The following is a 20494-nucleotide window of genomic DNA, read 5'->3' as shown; positions in this document are numbered from 1 at the left end:
TTATTGTGCTTAAGTAGAGCGCACATTGTTAAGCTTGGGCACAGATGGTCCTATAGGAGGTTTGGTGCCCAACTGGGAACCTTCAAGACGATGATAGTAGGAAGGCATACCCAACACTGTTCGAATAACCAAGTTAGAGAGTACCACTCGTGCCTGGCAAGATTTTCCCTAGTCGGCCAAGACGGGTGTTCATCGCCCTGACCTTTGAAGCAACGATGGCGATAGTAAGGGGGCTTAGCCATCATTGTTTGACTAATCGAGTAAAGGAGTATTGCTTGCGCCCATCAAGATGTACCCTACTTGACCCAGACAGGAGTTTGTCGTTTGACGTTAGAAGTTGCGATGGTGATATTAGAGGCGCATCTGGCACTATTTGACTAACCGAGTAAGGGAGTACTGCTCATGCCCGACAGGATCTTGGATAGGCGGGGGTATTCATTGTTAATTTTTTGACATTAATAGTTTGCATGACAGTGGGAATGATTGCCAGTTGCTCAGGTTGTTCTTCTTAAATACATTTACCAATGGTGAGTACTTGATCCAGGAACACCCTATGCCTACCGCTAGTCGATTCTTGTGGTTCAGAATGAGTGGTGGGATTCATTCTCAAGATTTTTTGATCTTTCATGGCAGACCTAAAACTTGTACGTATTAGGTCTGCATCGATCTATACTTATGCATGGCAGATAGCGTTCGCATCCAGTCGTAATTGATCTGGATTTACCAACACTACATTGGTGTTCACCGTCACCGGATCCATGAGATAAATACACATTCTCCTTAACGGATGACACCCAAACTATCGTCGCAGAACGCCATTCAGTATTGAATATGTTGAGCAAAAGACTAAAAATAAAGAGTGCACAAAACAAACGTACGACCACACTATCTCTTTTCTGGACAAAAGTCAATGTGTAGAGATTGTTTGCCAAAACTCTGCTTTAAAAGGGTTTGTAGAACTCCATGCCACGATGCTTGTTAGTCCTAGAAAAGGTAAACGATAGGAAGACCAGCATTTTAAACTAACCCATCTTGGAAAACAGCTACCCAAACCAATTCAAAAGCTTCCACATATCCCCAAAGAATTACAAGTACGCGATATGAATAAGTTACCCCCTTAAAATCGAACCAGCACGACATCCTAATAACTAGCATCCCCAAATAAGTTACAGACATCGTTTGACATCCTCAAAAAACTTCCAGACTTTGTTGTACCTCGCCTGAGTCCCAAAAACTCACCCATACACTGAACCAACCATAGATTCCTTTGGCGCGTTCCAAAACACCCATAAAATCCATTGTATGCAAATTCCCATTGGGCCACACTCAGACCCAAAAGAATGGTGGACTACTGGTATGGAGGAGTTCTCGCTAAAATTCCCATTGGGAAACCCAAGCCCAACAACCTAGACCCAAACACGATGTTAGGATGTATGTGTGGCCCAAGAGTCCCGTCAAGACCACGCAAGTCACTAGGAAATATTGCCCAAAACGAGCCAAAACCTCATAAGAGAAAGGGTCCTGCCAGAAATGGCATGAATCAGGGAATTAAAATCAAAAAAAAAAAAAAAAATGGATTACAATACAAGGCACACACCTCCAACAGGAAAAGATGCCTTGTCAGGTAAGTCCCAAAGGGCGAGAATCAACCAAAATGGCAACAACTCCTACAATCAAGGAGACTACCCAGGCAGGGAAAATAATTGGAATACCCAAAAAACCTTATATTCTGAGGAGAGGAACCAGTGTAAAATTCTGAGGAAAGCTGAGCCTAGGTATGCACTCATTTACACCTTATATTTATGTCTAGCTTACATATATCTCTTGACTGTTATCTCTTAATTGTTATTTCGCTCGAATATTGACTTAAGCATCGGAGATGGTGCCACCGTCATCACCCGCTCGCACGGCACACAACTCTTGATCTCTTGTTCATCTTGTAGGCCTCTAAGACCCTCGGCCGCTAAGCGTGACAACTGCATCAACACCAATCTTTTAGGCACAATCAATAGGAGAGCAAAATCAATAGGAGAGCATAACCAATGTGGGTAAATGGTTGAGTTAGACGACACAATATATCAAGCATAATTATCTAATCATAATTAACATAGAGACAAAATTTACAGTGCTTAAGTGGAACGCACACTGTTAGGCATGAGCAAAGATGGGCCCACAGGAGGTTTGGAACCCAATTGGGGACTCTGCCCTAAATCATCGAGACGACGATAGTAGGCAAGCGTACTTGGCACTATTTTAGTAACCACGTAAGAGAGTACCAAGCGTGCCCAGTGGGATATTCCCTAGTCGGCCAAGGCAGTTGTTTCTCACCCTAATCTTTGAAGCGCCGATGGCGATAGCAGGCGGGTGTACTAGCATTATTTGATTAAACGCGAAAAGGATTACTGTTTTCGCCCCTACAAGACCCTAGTCTGCCCAGATAGGAGTTTGTTGCATGATGTTTGAAGTAGTGATGGCGATATTAGTCGTGCGTATCCAGCGCTATTTGAGTAACTGAGTAAGGGAGCATTGTTTGTGCCCAGCGGGATCCTGGATCGAGGACTAGACGAGGGTATTCGTTGTTAATTTTTTGACATTAAGAGTTAGTGTTGTCGATGGGAATGATTGCCAATTGCTCAGGTTTTTCTTCTTAAAGACTTTTACCCATGGTGAGTACTTGATCCAAAACACCCTACGCTTGCTTGTAGCAGAATCTTATGGTTCAGAATGAGTGATGGGTTTCATTCTCAAGATTTTTTGATCTTTTGTGGCAGACCTAAAAATCGTACATAACAGGTTTGCATCAATCTACACTTATGCGTGGCAAATAGCGTTCGCATCTGATTGTAACTGATCTGGATTTACCAACACTACATTCTCCTTAATTGACGACACCCAAACCCTTGTCGCAGAATGCCATTCAATACCGAATATGTTGCACAGAAGACTAAAAATGAGGAGAGCACGAGACAAACATACACCCACACAATCTCTTTTCTAGACAAAAGCAAATGTACAGAGACCGTTCGCCAAAACTTTGCTTTAAAAGGGTGTGCAGAACTCCGTGCCAAGATGCGTGTCAGTGCTAAAAAAGGTAAACAGTAGGAACAACAAATTCAAAATTGAGCCATCAGGGAAAACAGCTACCCAAACGGATTCAAAAGCGTCTGCGCATCCGCAGAGAATTACAAGTATGCGGCACGAATAAATTATGCCCTCCAAATCGAACTAACGCACAAGCTCGCACCATCCTGATAACGATCTAGTGGTTATAGATGTTGTTTGACTTCCCCAAAAGACTTCTAGACTTTTTCGGACCCCGTCTACGCACAAAAACTCACCAACACTCTGACCTAACCATAGGTTCCTTCAGCACATTTCAAAACACCCTAAACCCACCGTACTCAAATTCCCATTGGGCCACACTCGTGACCCAAAAGAATTGTCAACTTCTAGTATGGAGGATTTCTCGCCCAAATTCCCATTGGGCAGTAGAAGCCCAACAACCTAAACGTAAACGGAGTTTTAGGATGTCTGTGTTTAGCACCCCTTGTCGGCCCAAGAGTCCTGCCAAGACCAAATGGTGTAGTGCAAGCCTCAGAGAAATATTGCCCAAAATGATCCAAAACCTCAAAACAAAAAAAGGTCCCACCAGAAAAGGCAAGGACCAAGGAAAAGAGAGACACAAACCTCTAAGACAGAAAGACGCCTCATCATAAGCCCCAAGGGGAAGGAATCAGCCAAAATGACAATAGCTCCTACATTCAAGGAGACTACTCGGGCAAGGAAAATATGAGGAATACCCCAGAAAATTTGGCCGAAAATGGCTCTCCCAAACCCGAAAGAGGAAGGAAACCAGTTATAAAACCCTTGGGAAAGCTGACCCAAGCTATGCACTCACTTAAACCATATATTTATGTCTAGCTTTCATGTATATATTGATTGTTATCTCTTAATTGTTGTTTCGCTCGATTACTGGCTTAAGCATCGGAGGTGGTGCTACCGCTATCACCCACTTGCACGGTACACCACTCTTAATCCCTTGTTCGTTTTGCAGGTCTCTAAGACCGCCAAATGCCAGGCGTGATAAATACATCAACACCAATCTTTTAGGCACAATCAATAGGAAAGCATAATCAATATGGGTCAATGGTTGACTGAGACAACACAATATATCATGCATAATTCATTAGTCATAATAAACATGGAGACGAAATTTACAGTGCTTAAGTCAAGCCTACATTGTTAGGCCTAAGAAAAGATGCGCCGACAGGAGGTTTCGTACCCAATTGGGAACTCTGCCCTTAACTGTCGAGATGACGATAGTATGCGTACTTGGCACTGTTTGAGTAACCGAGTAAGAGAATACCACTTGTTCCCTGCGGGATATTCCCTAGTCAGCTAAGATGGGTTGTTTGTCTCCCTAATCTTTGAAGCACCGATGGCAATAGTAGGCAGGCATACCGAGTATTTTTTGACTAATTGAGAAAAGGATAACTGGTTTGCGCCCGACAAGACCCTAGTCGACCCAGACAGGAGTTTGTTGCCTGAATTTTGAAGTGGCGATGGCGATATTAGGCAGGAGTATCGTTTGTGCCCACTAGGATCCTGGATCGAGGACTAGGTGGGGGTATTCGTTGTTAATTTTTCAACATCAAAAGTTAGCGTTGTCGGTAGGAACGATTGCCAATTGCTCAAGTTGTTCTTCTTAAAGACTTTTACCCATTAAGAGTACTTCTTCTAGGTGTACCCTACGCTTACCGGAAACTGAAGCTCATGGTTCAAAATAAGTGATGGGCTTCATACGCAAGATTGTTTTATCTTCCATGGCAGACCTAAAACTCATACGTAACAAGTTTGCATCAATCAACAGTTACGCGTGGCTGATAGCGTTCACATCTGGTCGTAACAGATCTAGATTTACTAACACTATATTGGTGTTCACCGTCACCAGATCCATGAGATAAGTCCACATTCTTCTTAATGGACGACACCCAAACCCTCGCCACAAAACGGCATTCAGTACCGAATTTGTTGTGCAAAAGACTAAAAATGAGGAGTGCACAAGACAAACATACACCCACACAATCTCTTTTCTGGACAAAAGCAAATGTGCAGAGACCGTTCGCCAAAACTATGCTTTAAAAGGGTGTGCAGAACTCTACGCCATGATGTGTGTCAGTGCTCAAAAAGGTAAATGGTAGGAACAATGGATTCGAAACTGAGCCATCATGGAAAATAGCTACCCAAACCGATTCAAAAGCTTCTATGCATCCCCTGAGAATTACAAGTACACAATACGAATAAATTACGCCCTCTAAATCGTACCAGTGTGAAAGCTCGCGCCATCTTGATAACTAGCTAGTGGTTATAGACGTCGTTTGACTTCTTTGAAAAACTTTCAGACTTTGTCGCACCCCGCAAACAGCCCAAACTCTGACCCAACCATAAGTTCCTTCGACGAGTTCCAAAACACCCCTAAACCCACTATACACAAATTCCCATTGGGCCACACTCATGACCCAAAATAATGGTGGACTACTGGTATGGAGGGCCCAAATTCCCATTGGGTAGCCCAAGCCCAACAACCAAGACCCAAACACGGTTTTAGGACGTCTGTGTTTAGCACCCCCTATCGGCCTAAAAGTCTCGCCAAGACCACATAGTGTAGTGCAAATCTCTAGGAAATATTGCCCAAAACGAGCCAAAAGCTCATAACATAAAGGGTCCAGCCAGAAAAGGCAAGTACGATCAAGGAGACTATCAAGGCAAGGAAAATTTCAAGAATACCCTAGAAAATCAGGCCGAAAATGGCTCTCCCAAACCCGAAAGAGGAGAGGAACTAGCAATAAAACCCAAGGGAAAGCTGAGCTAAGGTATGCACTCAGTTACACCATATATTGATGTCTAGATTTCATATATCTCTTGATTGTTATCTCTTAATTGTTCTTTCAATCGATTATTGACTTAAGCATTGGAGGTGGTATCGCTGTCATCATCCACATGCACGGCACACAACTCTTGATCTCTTTTTCGTCTGGCAGGCCTTTGACAGCGTTGGCCAGCAAGCGTGACAACTACATCAACACCAATCTTTTGAGCATAATTAATATGGGTCAACAGTTGACTTAGACGACACAATATATCATGCATAATTGATTAGTCATAATTAAAATGCAGACAAAATTTACAGTGCTTAAGTAGAGCACACAATGTTAGGCCGAAGCAAAGATGGGCCCACATGAGGTTTGGTACCAAATTGGGAACTTTTCCCTTAACCTTTGAGACGACAATAGTAGGCGGGCATAACTGGCACTCTTTGAGCAACCGAGTAAGAGAGTATCACTCATGCCCGGTGGGATATTCCCTAGTCGGCCAAGATGGGTGCTTGTCGCCCTGATCTTTAAAACGCCGAAGGCGATAGTAAGCGAGCATACCCAGCATTGTTTGACTAACCGAGTAAAGGATTATGGCTTGTGCCCGAAAAGACCGAAGTTGGCCCAGACAGGAGTTTGTCACCTGACGTTTGAATTGCGATGACGATATTAGGCGGGCGTATCTGGCACTATTTGAGTAACCGAGTAAGGGAGTATCACTTTTCCCCTATAGGATCCTAGATCGAGGACTAGGCGGGGGTATTCATTATTAATTTTTCATCATTAAGAGTTAGCGTTGTCGGTGGGAACGATTGCCAGTTGCCGATTGTCGACGTACTTGATCCAATAACTCCCTACGCCTACCAAAATCTCGTGGTTCAAAATGAGTGATGGGTTTCATTCTTAAGATTTTTTTATCTTCCATGGCAGACCTAAAACTCGTACGTAACAAGTCTACATTGATCTACACCTATGCATGGCTGATAACATTCGCATCAGGTCGTAACAGATCTGGATTTGCCAACACTACATTGGTGTTAACTGTCACTAGATCCATGAGATAAGTCCACATTCTCCTTAACCAAAGACACCCAAACCCTCGCTGCAAAACCCCATTAGTACTGAATATGTTGTGCAAAAAACTAAAAATAAGGAGTGCACAAAATAAACGTACGACCACACTATCTCTTTTTTGGATAAAAGCAAATGTGCAATAGACCATTTGCCAAAACTTTGCTTTAAGAGGGTGTGTTGAACTCCGCACCATGATGCGTGTTAGTCCTAGAAAAGGTAAACAGTAGGAACACCAGTGTTAAAATAAGTGACTCATATTCTCTTGGGCATAGAGAGAAGTTTAAGAGTACCAGTAAAGCTGGTAGTGGGCGACCATCCGGACAGCTAGAGGAGGCACCTGGACGCCCACCAGTGTTCGAACAGTTCAGCAGACGCAAACCACAGCGACTTGGTGTTAGCGCAATCGTTCGGACGACCCAAAAGACACGACCCACCAAGAGCACTTGTTCGTACAAGTGTCAGGACGTAAATGCGGTAACTACGAACAGTTAAGTTCTTATGCTAGCGTCCGGACGCGAGTCTTGAGAAACATGGTTTACTGCTAGGTTTACTAGGGCATTTTGGGGATAGTAGGGTTTCATTATATATATGTTGTATTGTAACCCAAACTGATAAAAGGAATATAGCCACACTCACTCTTGTGGACGTAGGCAAATTGCCAAACCACGTTAAATCTGTGTCTTACTTGTCTCTTACTCTTTTCTTGTTTTGATTCCATATGATTCATCATTGTTGTACACAGTAACAACAATTTGTATTAGAGGCAGGTTCATTATGATGATTGGTTGGCACATCTTCTACAAAATTCGATGTTATGAAGTTTGATGGAATAGGCAACTTCGGGTTATGGTAGCGGCGTGTCAAGGATTTGTTGGTGCAACAAGGGATGGTGAAGGTGTTATATGGGATGAAACCAGATGATATGCTGGACATAGATTGGAAGGAGATTGAGGCGAGAGCGGTGGCTACTATTCGGCTTTGTCTAGGAGATGATGTGATGTATCATGTCATGGACGAAGAATCCCCGGCGGCAGTTTGGTTGAAATTGGAAAATCAGTATATGTCCAAGTCGTTGATGAATAAGCTTTATCTAAAGCATCGGTTGTACCGGCAGAAGATGGTGGAAGGCTCAGATTTGAGCCAACACATAAACATATTCAATAAGATAATCAGTGATTTGAAGAGGGTTGATGTGAAGTTCAAAGACAAAGACAAGGCGTTGTTGCTGTTGAATTCATGGTAAGTCTTGAATTACTCGATTCAAAACCCCTTAATTTGCATTTGTTAGACCTAGTTTATGTTGTATATATAACGTTTTGTTGTAGTTTTGTATTTTGTCTTATTTTCAGGTCTTAATTGAAATCTAGTTCAAAACACTTGAATTAGACTTGAAAATACATCAAGGGCAATTTGGTCATTTCCAGAGGTCGAGGTTGATCCTGAAAAGATGGAAAATCATCCAAGGCATTTCAATCGATCGATTATTTGTACAGCCAATAATTCGATCGATCGACTTTCAGTCGACTCAACTTCGATCGATCCAGATGCGATCGATCGATTTTCAGAGCAACATATTTTCGATCGATCGACATTTATTCAATCGATCGACTTCGCATCTTCCAGAAGGTCCAGATATTTCCAAATCTTTGTGAGATCCAAATTGAAAGTTGGGTTTTATGGACAGAAATGGACGGCGACTAGATCTGTTTGTGCGGCTAGAATTGATCCTTGATTAGTTCTTTGTAACTTAAATCGCTATATTTATGATATTAGGGTTTAGGGTTTAAACATGCATCTTTTGGGGATTTCGGATTTGTTCAGGTGTATCAACTTAATTTCTTGTATTTTTAGTTTCCTTTGATGTAACTCTCTGGACCGAAATCCAGAGAGCTTAATTCCTTTGTTGTTTTTTCTTTAAATTTCATGTTCTAGTTTAGTTTTGTATTTCTTTTCTTGTCTTTCTTGTAATCCGAATTCCTTAGGTTTTAATCTACTGTTTTAGTTCATTTTCTTCTTGTTTCTTTATTGTTTTCCATAGATTTCATGCTTAGATTAGATTTAATTATGCATAGCTAAATTAGTTCTTAGGGTTTGATCAAAATCCTCTCCAAAAATCATGAAGTGTTCTTGATGTTCTTAGGATTTTCTAGATATGTTTGATGATTGTGAAGGGCTAGAGGATTGCAAAATCCATGCTAAAAGGTTTTGTTTTCAAAATTCCACTCTAATTATTCATGAAAAAGAGTTAAACTTGTCTATGAGTTTGCTTAGATTTCTTGAATAAAATCAACGTTCTTGGAAACAAGAATGATGTCTTTTGCAATGATTCATTTGACATGATGTGTGTTTACCTATTAGAGTCACCTTATAGGGTATGCTAGGGAACACCGGTCATTTCATACCTTTGGTAGTGTAAAATGTCTTTCCATTGTAGTTTAATCTTTACATGGAATAGATCAGTGTGAAACTAGATACCTTATTATTGTGGCCTAATTAGGGTGTTCACGCATTGTGTATGCTTATTAGGATGTGTTATAGAGTAGTAAGCTAGGGAGCATCAACCCCCCACACCTTTGGTAGTATAATCGTTTTTTCAATTATAGTTTAAATCTTTACATGGAAAGTGTTTGATGTGAAACTAGGTGATTTATGATTACGTCCTTAACAAAAGTATTTTCATGTCAAGGTCGTCGTAATGGTTGACGCTCATCACGCGCTCATATCATGCATGTTAGGAAGATCCATATAGACTTTAAGCATTTCATTGGTTAAGGATTGGATAAGATCAATACCCTAAGTTTCCTTTAAGTTTATTTTCATTTCCACTTTCATTTCTTCACCTTATTTGTTGTAGCTTCAATTCTACAACCTTACTTTTATTTTCATTTTCAAGGTTAAGTTAAATACGCTCTTTAGATATCCCGTTACACAAAACAACCCCCAATCTCTGTGGTTCGATAACCCTTACTATAGTACAATTGATTCATACTATTGCGAAGTGGTTCAATATATAAATTTAAAATTCACGTAGTCGAGTTGACTACCAATTCACTCCCAACTTCCAACATGTATGAAGATTTGGTTACGACTCTGACGTGGGGGAAAGAGTCCTTGCAGTTAGAGGACGTTACAAGCGCCCTACTGGCTTTTCATCAAAGGAAGAAAGTTAGCGACGAAAGTTCTCAAGGAGAAGGGCTAGTTGTGAAGGGTAACCAGAAGTGTGGAAGAAGAAGTAACAAAGAGGGTTTGTAGGGAAATAACTCTCGGTCAAAGTCTATGAAGAGGAAGGACGTCAATTGCTACAAGTGCTGGAAGAAAAGGCGCATAAAGCGAGACTGTCCAGACTGGAAGAAGAACAAGGACGATGATGATATGCTCTCTGTTGCTTCAACTTCAGGGCATCCTGTAGATTCTTGGCTTTTGGACTCAGCATGTTCATTTCACATAACGTCCAACAGATATTGGATTGACACCTATAGGTCAGTTAATTCTGGTATAGTTACTATAGGTAATGGTGCACATTGTAAAATTACTGGCATAGATAACATCAGAATTAAAATGTTTGATGATGTGGTTAGAACGTTATGTGATGTTATACATGTACCAGATGTAGAAAAGAATTTGATTTCATTGGGTACTTTAGACTCTAATGGGTTCAATTATAAGTCTAAAGGTGGAATAATGAAGGTAACTAAGGGTGAAATGGTTGTGATGAAGGGTCAGAAAAATTCAAAGAACATCTACAAACTATTATGGAGTATAGTTGTATGTGGAGTAGCTTCTGTGGAGTCTAAATCTAATTATACTGTTTTGTGGCATATGCGGTTAGGACATATGGGTGAGCGGGGCATGTTAAAAACTTCATAAGAGAAATCTGTTGAAGGTTGTCAAAACATGCAAACTTGAGTTTTGTAAGTTCTATATTCTGAGGAAGTAGAACCGGGTGCAATTCAAGACAGCCACACACAAGACAAGGGGTATTTTGGATTATGTTCATTCAGATGTTTGGAGACAAGTGAGGACAGCATCACCGGGAGGGGGGGCACATGTATTTTCTGACTTTTGATGTAGTCTATTGTTTACCAAAATATATCAATAATAAAAATAACCACTTGCAATAGGATGAACCCTTGTAGGATAAAGCTATATTGAGAGTATCGAACCTCAAGGACAGCATAGGAATTGCTATAAATTTTTTTGAGATTAAATATAACTTAATTTAAAAGATGTTTGATTTTTATTTTCTAAAAATAAGTGCATAAAAGTAACAGACATAAATGTAAAGAGAGTAGTTATGAGAGAAAGAATAGGGAATTGATTTTCCCACTCACCACATAACAATGGTCCATTATAAATTAACAAAGGAAATTCATACTATGAATGATATAGGGACCATCCACCTAACCACTAAGATGCAGTATGACCTATTTTCTCTAGGTCTGGATTAGCTACGTCTTTAATAGGATACACACAATATAAAAGACTTTCTAAGACAAGATAAGAAATTCATAATAATTAAATATAAACATTACGATCAATTCTTACAGTTATACAATCATCATGCATATAGAAAATCTTAAATTAAAATACAATTAAACCATTGTTACTTGGAAAGGAGTACATCAACACCCAATTATGAATTTAGCCGCTCATCGTGGTGTTTGTATGGCCTCCTACCATGTTTCTTCAACTTGTCAAGCCTAAAAGAAGAATTTTATGTCTAAAGCTAAGTACACCTTCTCTTAAAGCTTAGAAGTCTATTTATAGGGATCAAAGAAGCCCAAGGAATTTCAGAAAAATCGTACTTGAGTCTTCTAATCAAATTAGGAAGCAATCATAATACAAATCAAAATAGGATTCGTCAAGATTTATAATCATTTATTGCGGAGAAATTTTAGCATAGTAAACTTCAGAATTAGGAAAAATCTATTTCAGACATATCTATTTTATTTTTTATTAGCTTTCCAACGCCATCTATTTCATTACAATCCGAGATCTGAGAAGAAATTTATGATCAAAACACTCAGACATGTGCAAAATCCAAATTTGAATCCAATTCGATTTTGACTCTTATTGGAGAAATTCTGATTTAATCATTTCCTTGATTTGATTAAATTTAACCACATCATATAGGTCTTCTATTATGATTGGTTAAGCTTAACCATATCTTTTAGGTCTTCTTAAAGTGTACTTTAAGCCCAAAATCAGTGGAATTAACTGCAGTTTATTTAAAACCTAAAAACAATAAAACAACACAAAATCAAATAAATAACAATGCTAAGGAATTAACATATGCAAGTTAAGGGGCTTGAATCTTTCAGCGCTTATCACACCCTCAAACCTACATACTGCTAGTCCCTTAGCAATACAAAACAGAAAATAAACTGGGAAACAACAAGATAAATCCTTCTTTCGGGATGTACGATTACATTTTGCATATGCAACAAGCTTTTTAAACCCCTAGGACTCCCTAGTAGATGAGTAAAATCTCATGAGGGTTTGCTAATAATGATACCCATAAACATTATGCAAATCATGTTATCCATAAGATTGAAGTAGCACAAAAACAATGATTCTTATTCATTAGCAAAGTTAACAAAACAAATTCCATCTTCACAATTTTAGAGAATTAAAAATTAAGTTACAAACATGGCATTATGAGATATCACAAGATTCAACTAATGTACAATGAACTTAACATATAGTCATGAGGTTTTAAAAATTAGTCTCAATCATGAATAGTTCAATATTCAAAATTCGCTGGACTCCCCATTAGATAAAACAAACAAGGCATATTTTCTTCTTTTTTCTTTTTCTTTATATATATATATATATATATATATATATATATATATATATATATATATATATATAAATATCCAGGTTGTGCAGTGCTTAGCTCCCTTAAGCTTTCTAATTGGCTCATATAACGAGTGTTAGATCAATGACTCTCAAACCAGATGGTTTCAGGGCACTAGGTATAAAATATCCTAAAGACTTACTAACTCAAGTAAAAAATGTTACAAAGCTAAACTTAGCCATTCTATCAATCAAAGAAAACTTTCACTTTTTGACGCGAACACTCAATACTTAATGAGGCAAGAGGTTCGGTTACTCAACAAAAAGCTCAAAGTGATCAATATTATTTTATTTATTTATTTATTTATTTATTAACTATATGCCAAGGTTATTTCTCCAATAAGTTGCCAACTGCATCTAAGATATTTACAACTGACATACTTGATTTCAGATTTCATACCCCACAGACTACGTGCTTGTGTGCTTGCGAGAATCAAATTGAAACAAGTAATATCTCATGCTGCCAGAGAAAATAACAAAACTTCTTAATTTCCTAGTCAAGTGATCATGTGTTCATCATGTTAAGCTCACCAATGACATACAAATCAGAATTCAAGTTCAACCAAATTCTTAGAGATAATAAAGCAAAATATTGGACATTATTTCGTTCTTCCATACCCCTAAACTTGAATCACGCATTATCCCCAACGTGTGTATAGCACTGAACATAACACTAAAATGATAGAAATACTTGAATAAGCAGATTTGGGGCATATCATACCCCCAAACTTGATTGCAAAAACACATTTCTTGAAAAAGAGAGTGATACTCCAACCAAATACCAGTCAAGTGCAACACATTGTTGTAAAAATATAAACCAAGAATGAAACAACAATGGAAAAGATAAACCTGGAAGGAGATCATGTACCCTAGCTTGATGGAGGACTCGAGTGCACAAGGCCTGTGCTTGAACCTATGAAGCTGACTCATTTAGTCAAAATATATGGGATCCGCCAGGCCAACAGAATCCACATCCTTGATGCGCTCAGTGCTCTCTAACCCTTAAGTTTAAATTTGAAGCACCAATCTTTTCTTCTCTTGGACCAAAGAGAATAAATTTTACCTATTGAAAGGTAATTCCGAATGTCCACATATCGAGGTAGATCCCTCTGAATATTCTCAAATAGTTTTTCATCCAAAAGGGAATCATGAACTAGAGCAAAATGAGGATAATACTCAAGGAAGTTTTCTACCTCAATGGTCTCTTTTTGCTCTTCTAAAAGCTCTAACAAACTACTATCATCGCCTCTTGTTAAGTCATAAGCAACAATAATGACTGTGAGAGTGTTATCTGTGTCTAAAAGTGAAATTTTTAGATTACCTAGAATACGGGCTCAGGATTCATATGGCGTCTCAAGAATAAGAGTGGATGATGAAGGAGCCTCAGTGCTCATTTCCTCGCCTTTTGCCCAATGTAAAGCTTTTGGGGCCTCAATTTGCTCCTCCCTATTTTTCACGTGAGTTTCGACCACTTCTCCATTCTTCAGTGTGGTGATGGCTTGCTCATGATAAGAAGTACTCTCATCCACCATGTAGTATCCATCAAGATTGGTCACCCGCTAAATTTGAAGCTCTTCTTCTTCTCTATTGAGGTGGTTAATGATTTGTTCAACGTGAGCTTTCATCTTGGCTTCTATCTCGGCGAAGAATTGAGGGGTATATTGCTCCATCTTGCTCGTAAATTTCAACAGCTGATCTTGAAGGTCAGAATCCAACTGAGGAGATGGTGTGGCCTGAGACTGCTATTGTGGAGACCGATATGTGGAAAAAGGCTGGCAGTTATCCTTAAATTCAGTACAATATGGACATGATTACCATTGCTGGTGGGGAGGATGGAAGTTAGATGGTGGATAGACCGCTTGATTGTTGAACTGCGAATTTGCTTGATAGTGTAATTCGTGGCATTGATCATGCCAAGAGAAATTATGATGGCTTATCCATCCCATGTCATAATAATCGAAGTAAGGATTATTTGCCGGTCTAGAGAAAGCCTCTGGCTCTAAATCAAAGTGATCAAACCCAAAGTGAGTTTGATAACCTTCATAGGGGTCCCTAGCCATGCGCTCTTTGTAGTACAGTAGCTTTAGTACTACTGATTTGGGAAGGTGTGTTCGATCGCAGACCGCTGGATGCGTTAGACCTGAGTAAGAAAAACTAAGAGAAAAAGAAAAAAAAAAACTAAAAGCAAAATTAGAAACCGAAATTAAGAAAAAAATAAATAAAAAGAAACAGGAAATAATTAAGCTAGATTTAATATTTAAAACTTAATAATGCAACCGTTAAATAGTCCCCAGCAACGGTGCCAAAAATTGATGTGGTCTATTGTTTACCAAAATATATCAATAATAAAAATAACCACTCACAATATGACGAATCCTTGTAGGATAGAGCTATATTGAGGGTGTCGAACCTCAAGAACTGCGTAAGAATTAGCTACGTCTTTAATAGGATACACATAATCAATGAAATAGTATAATCCATCTTCGGTTGGCATGGACCATCCACCTAAATTACACTAAACTAGGTTGTAGTACAATCCATCTTCCCTAGGTATGGCCTATCTAACTCTCTTGATCATATGTCAATTAAAACCATTGTATAATAATCATTCACATAATCACAGAAAATATAAAGGATTGAGTTCAATTAATATAAAAGACTTTTTGAGACAAGATATGAAATTCATAATGATTGAATATAAACATTAAGATCAATTTTCACAGTTATACAACCATCATGCATATAAAAAATTCCAAATTAAAATACAATTAAATCATTGTTACTTGGAAAGGGCTACATCAATACCCTATTACAAATTTAGCCACTCATCGTGGTGCTGAAATGACCTCCTGCCATGTTCTTCTCCTCTTCAACTTGTTAAGCATCCAAAAAGAATTTTATGTTTAAAGCTAAGCACACCTTCTCTTAAAGTTTAGGGGTCTAATTATAGGGAGCAAAGAAGCCCAAAGAATTACAGAAAAATCGTACTTGAGTCTTCTAGTCAAATTAAGAAGAAATCCTAGTACAAATCAGAATAGGATTCATCTAGATTTGCGATCATTTATTGTAGGATGATTTTGACATAGTAAACGTCAAAAATAGGTTCTTCCTATTTCTCACATATTTGTTTCATTTTTTATTATCTTTCCAACGCCACTAATTTCATTACAATCCAAGACTTGAGAAGAAAGTTATGATTAAAACACTAAGACGTGTGCAGAATCCAAATTTTAATCCAATCCGATTTTGACTCTTATTGGAGAAATTCCGATTTAATCATTTCCTTGATTTGATTAAACTTAACCATATCATATAGGTCTTCTATTATGATTGGTTAAGCTTCTAGGTCTTCTTAAAATTTGCTTTATGCCCAAAATCAATGGAATTAATTGCATGTTTATTTAAAACTTGAAAACAATAAAACAACACAAAATCAAACAAATAACAATGTTAAGGAATTAACGTATGCAAGTTAAGAGGCTTGAATTTGCAACATTCAGTGCTTATCAACTTTTATTGATGAAATTTCAAAAAAAATTGGGTGTACTTCATGCGGCACAAGCTAGAGACGTTTACCAAGTTCAAGTTGTGCAAAGCTAAGGTGGAGTACCAGACTGGGAGAAAGATCAAGTGCCTCAGGTCAGATAATGGTATTGAGTACAAAAATGACAAGTTCAGGGATTTCTATGAGCAGCATGGGATAAAGAGACACTTCACAGTACGCATGACACCAGAGCAAAACGGTGTGGCAGAAAGGATGAATAGGTCGATCGCAAAGAAAGCACGATGTCTTAGGTTGAATGCTGGACTTGCAAAGAATTTTTGGGCAGATGCAGTGAGTATGGCTTGCTACTTGATAAACAGGTCATTAAGGGTAGCACTAGAAGGCAAGGTTGCAGAGGAGGTGTGGACAAGTAATGAGGTAGATTACTCTAGTTTGAGAGTATTTGGGTGTCCAGCCTATGTGCACTACCTAGTGAAGAGAGATTAGAACTTGACCCAAAGTCTAGACAGTGTGTCTTTCTTGGATATGAGAAAGAGGTTAAGGGTTACAAGTTATGGGATCTAAGGCAAAGAAAGCGGTGATCAAAAAAGACGTGGTATTTGATGAAAATTCCATGTTAAAGAGTACTCAGGGTGAAAAGCAGCAGGTGTCAAAAAGCGGTAGCAGTGATAAGCATGTTGTGCAAGTGGAGCTACAGACTCCTGTATAGGAGAACATTTCTCAGGGTACAAAGACCTCTACTTCAAACGTTGAGGAGCAGCACATTATAGCCATAGGCAGACCCAGGCACACTATCAGGCCACCAACCAGGTATGGTTTTGAAGATATGGCTTCTTATGCTCTTGTTATTAGTAGCAGAGATCCTACTACTTTTCAAAAGGCTGTCAATAGCCAAGAGAATAGTAGATGGGTGGATGCTATGGCAGAGGAGATGGAGTCTTTACATAAGAATCAGACGTGGGATTTGGTAGAGCTTTCAGAGAGGAAGAGGGTGATAGGGTGTAAATGGGTGTTTAAGAAAAAGGAAGCAATATCAGAAAAAAAGGGGGGGAGAAGTTCAAGGCTCGTTTGGTAGCAAAGGGGTACTCACAGTAGAAGGGGTTGACTATGAGGAAATATTTTCCCCAGTGGTCAGGCATACTTGATACTTCCATCAGAGCAATATTGGCTTTGGCAAGTCATTATGATATGGCACTGGAGCAGATAGATGTAAAGACAACTTTCCTCCATGGTGATTTGGAGGAGCAGCTAGAAAGGTTCAGTCAACCTGGACAAAAGCACTTGGTCTGTAAATTGAAGAAGTCACTTTATAGGCTAAATTAGTCTCCGAGGCAGTGGTACAAGTGGTTTGACTCCTACATGATCAGAATTGGCTACAGGTGATGTGAGTATGACTGTTGTGTATATGTGAAGAACCTTGATGATGGCTCATTTATTTTTTTGTTACTGTACGTGGATGATATGCTTATTGCAGCTAGGAGTAAAATAGAGGTCAACAAGATGAAGATCTTGTTGAGTAAAGAATTTGACATGAAGGATTTAGGCCCAGCCAAAAAGATTCTTGGGATGGAGATTTGCAAGGATAGGGATACCAAGAGATTATGGCTATTCCAAGTCGGCAATGTGAAGAAGGTGCTGGAGAGGTTTAGCATGGAGAATGCGAAACCGGTGAGTACACCTTTGGCAAATCATTTCTGTTTGTTTACCTCACAGTGTCCAAAGACAGTTGAAGAGACTGAAGATATGTCTAAGGTCTCATATGCCAGTGCAATGGGGTGTCTAATGTACACTATGGTATGTACTAGGCCAGATTTAGCTCAGGCAATCAGTGTGGTGAGTAAGTACATGGCAAATCCAGGGAGACAACATTGGGATGCAGTCAAGTGGATTTACAGATATTTGAGAGATACTACAGACTACGACATCACTTTTGCTAGACAAAAGAGTAATTTGTCAGTTGTGGGGTATATGGATGTAGACTATGCAAGGGATTTGGATGACAGGAGGTCAACCATAGGTTATGAGTTTACTCTTGCAGGAGGACCTATTTGTTGGAGATCTATGATCCAGTCTACTGTTGCGATGTCCACGACTGAGGCAGAGTACATGGTGGCGGCTGAGGCTACAAAAGAAGCTTTGTGGCTCAGATGGTTAGTCAGGGAGCTGGATATTCAGCAAGGTGGAGTTCAGTTATATTGTGACAGTTAGAGTGCCATTTATTTGGCAAAGAACCATGTGTATCATGCGAGCACCAAGCATATTGATGTGAAATTTTACAAGATCAGAGAATTGGTTGCTACAGGTGAATTGTTACTTGAGAAGATCCACACTTTTGAGAATGCAGCAGACATGTTGACGAAACCTGTTACCGCAAACAAGTTCAAGCATTGCTTGGACTTGATAAATGTCTCGAGGTGCTAGAAAAGAGAGGAGAGGAGGCGGCATCCCCAACTTACTAGTACTAGGTGGAGGTACAATGCTTGTTTATCTTTAAGGACGTCAATATTCGCCCAAAGCCAATATCGAACTTTATGAAAAACAAGTGAAGAACTATGCTATTTTAAAAGAAATTGCAAAACAAAAACACTTACTTGAAGAACTCGACCACTCCTTGGCTTTATGGGAAAAATTTTGCTCCTTGCTACTCAACGAAGAACGTGTGAAGTCTCAGATTATGAGACCTTCAAATCTTCTTACCAATGACTAATGATAACCAAGAAATTGAGCTCTCAACTTGCTCTTCAAAACTTAAACTTATTCTCGAGAGTTAACTCAAAAAATTAGTTCTTAGTAAAAACTAAAGAACTATTGCAGTTAATTATTTTTCAAGAGCTACAGGCATATCTATTTATAGGTTCTAAATACTAAGAGAGTTGGAGATTTAAGCAATGTGGGACAAGCTGTAGTAGAAGTTCTAGTAGAGCTAGAACTCCCCTAGGGGTGGACGGCTAGGGCTTGCAAAATCCTAGTCTTCCATCTCTTGGAGTTAACGCATGAGGCCAAGGAAAAATTCTCTGGTCCATGTGTCAACTTCTATTCCTCCTGCTCTTGGGTTTTATCCCAAAGTTTAATCTCCTTTGCATCTCATGAGTATCCAGTTCTTTATAATGTAGGGGTACTTTTGTCTTTGCACATTTTTTTTGACACAAAATGCCTATACACTCTAAAGAACTGGACATTTTCCCTTTCAAAATCAACTGGAGAGGATCCTAATACACTGAGGACGTGCTTGGGTCAACCTAAATTGTATTTTTCCCTAAATTTAATCAAATGAATTGTTAAATCATATCGCCTATTGTTGTTAGATCATAGTACATTATTAGAACTTAGATCACACTTAATTATACAATGATATAAAATAAGTATTGTTGATATGATTATTACATTATATAATAAAGATATAATGTATCATATCACCTCAAATTTAATATCATATAAATTGTTAGATAATATGCATATGATCATATAATCTATTGATATGAATTATAATGATTATACTTAATTTGTAATTATAAGAAACATATTAATTTTAATGCTAATCACTTGATTCGGAATTATACCAATTACATTGTCATTGTATATGATAGGATTATTTGAATAATATGATTAAGTATCAAGATTTTCATTAAATCATATTATTAACAATTTATTGTTAATTCAACAATCATTAGATACTTAATTATTAGACTTAGAGTAATAGTCTCTTAGATCATATAAGATATAAACATCTTAATTATCTTTATTTATCAAATTATATATTATATAGATACTTATAGATATAATTATATATTGTATAGCAATAATTAGTTATTGTTAATTAATAAGTAATATACTAAATACGTAATTTTTATCAATATATATATATATACAAGTTGCCCTAATAAGCGAGTCGAGCCTTTTTACGAGTATGTTCGCGAACTTTAAATGAGCGAGTTGACTTTTATACGAGTTTATATCGTTTAATAATTGAGTATAGTTTCTTATCTACAAATGGTTCATTTAATAACCAAATCGTGCACGAGCTTAGCTTTATCGAGCCGATCCTGAACGAGCTCATGAGTAGCTTTATTTCGTTTACATCCCTATAACTATGGACCATGAATTGTATATACATATATAGACATAAAGTTATATTATATATTATGTGCTTCTAATAAGTAAATCAGTAACCTTTATATTATTG

Source organism: Alnus glutinosa, chromosome 6 (assembly GCF_958979055.1).
Source record: "Alnus glutinosa chromosome 6, dhAlnGlut1.1, whole genome shotgun sequence".
NCBI lineage: Eukaryota > Viridiplantae > Streptophyta > Magnoliopsida > Fagales > Betulaceae > Alnus > Alnus glutinosa.
The sequence above is the reverse complement of the archived record's forward strand: the minus strand, read 5'-3'. Positions refer to the sequence as shown.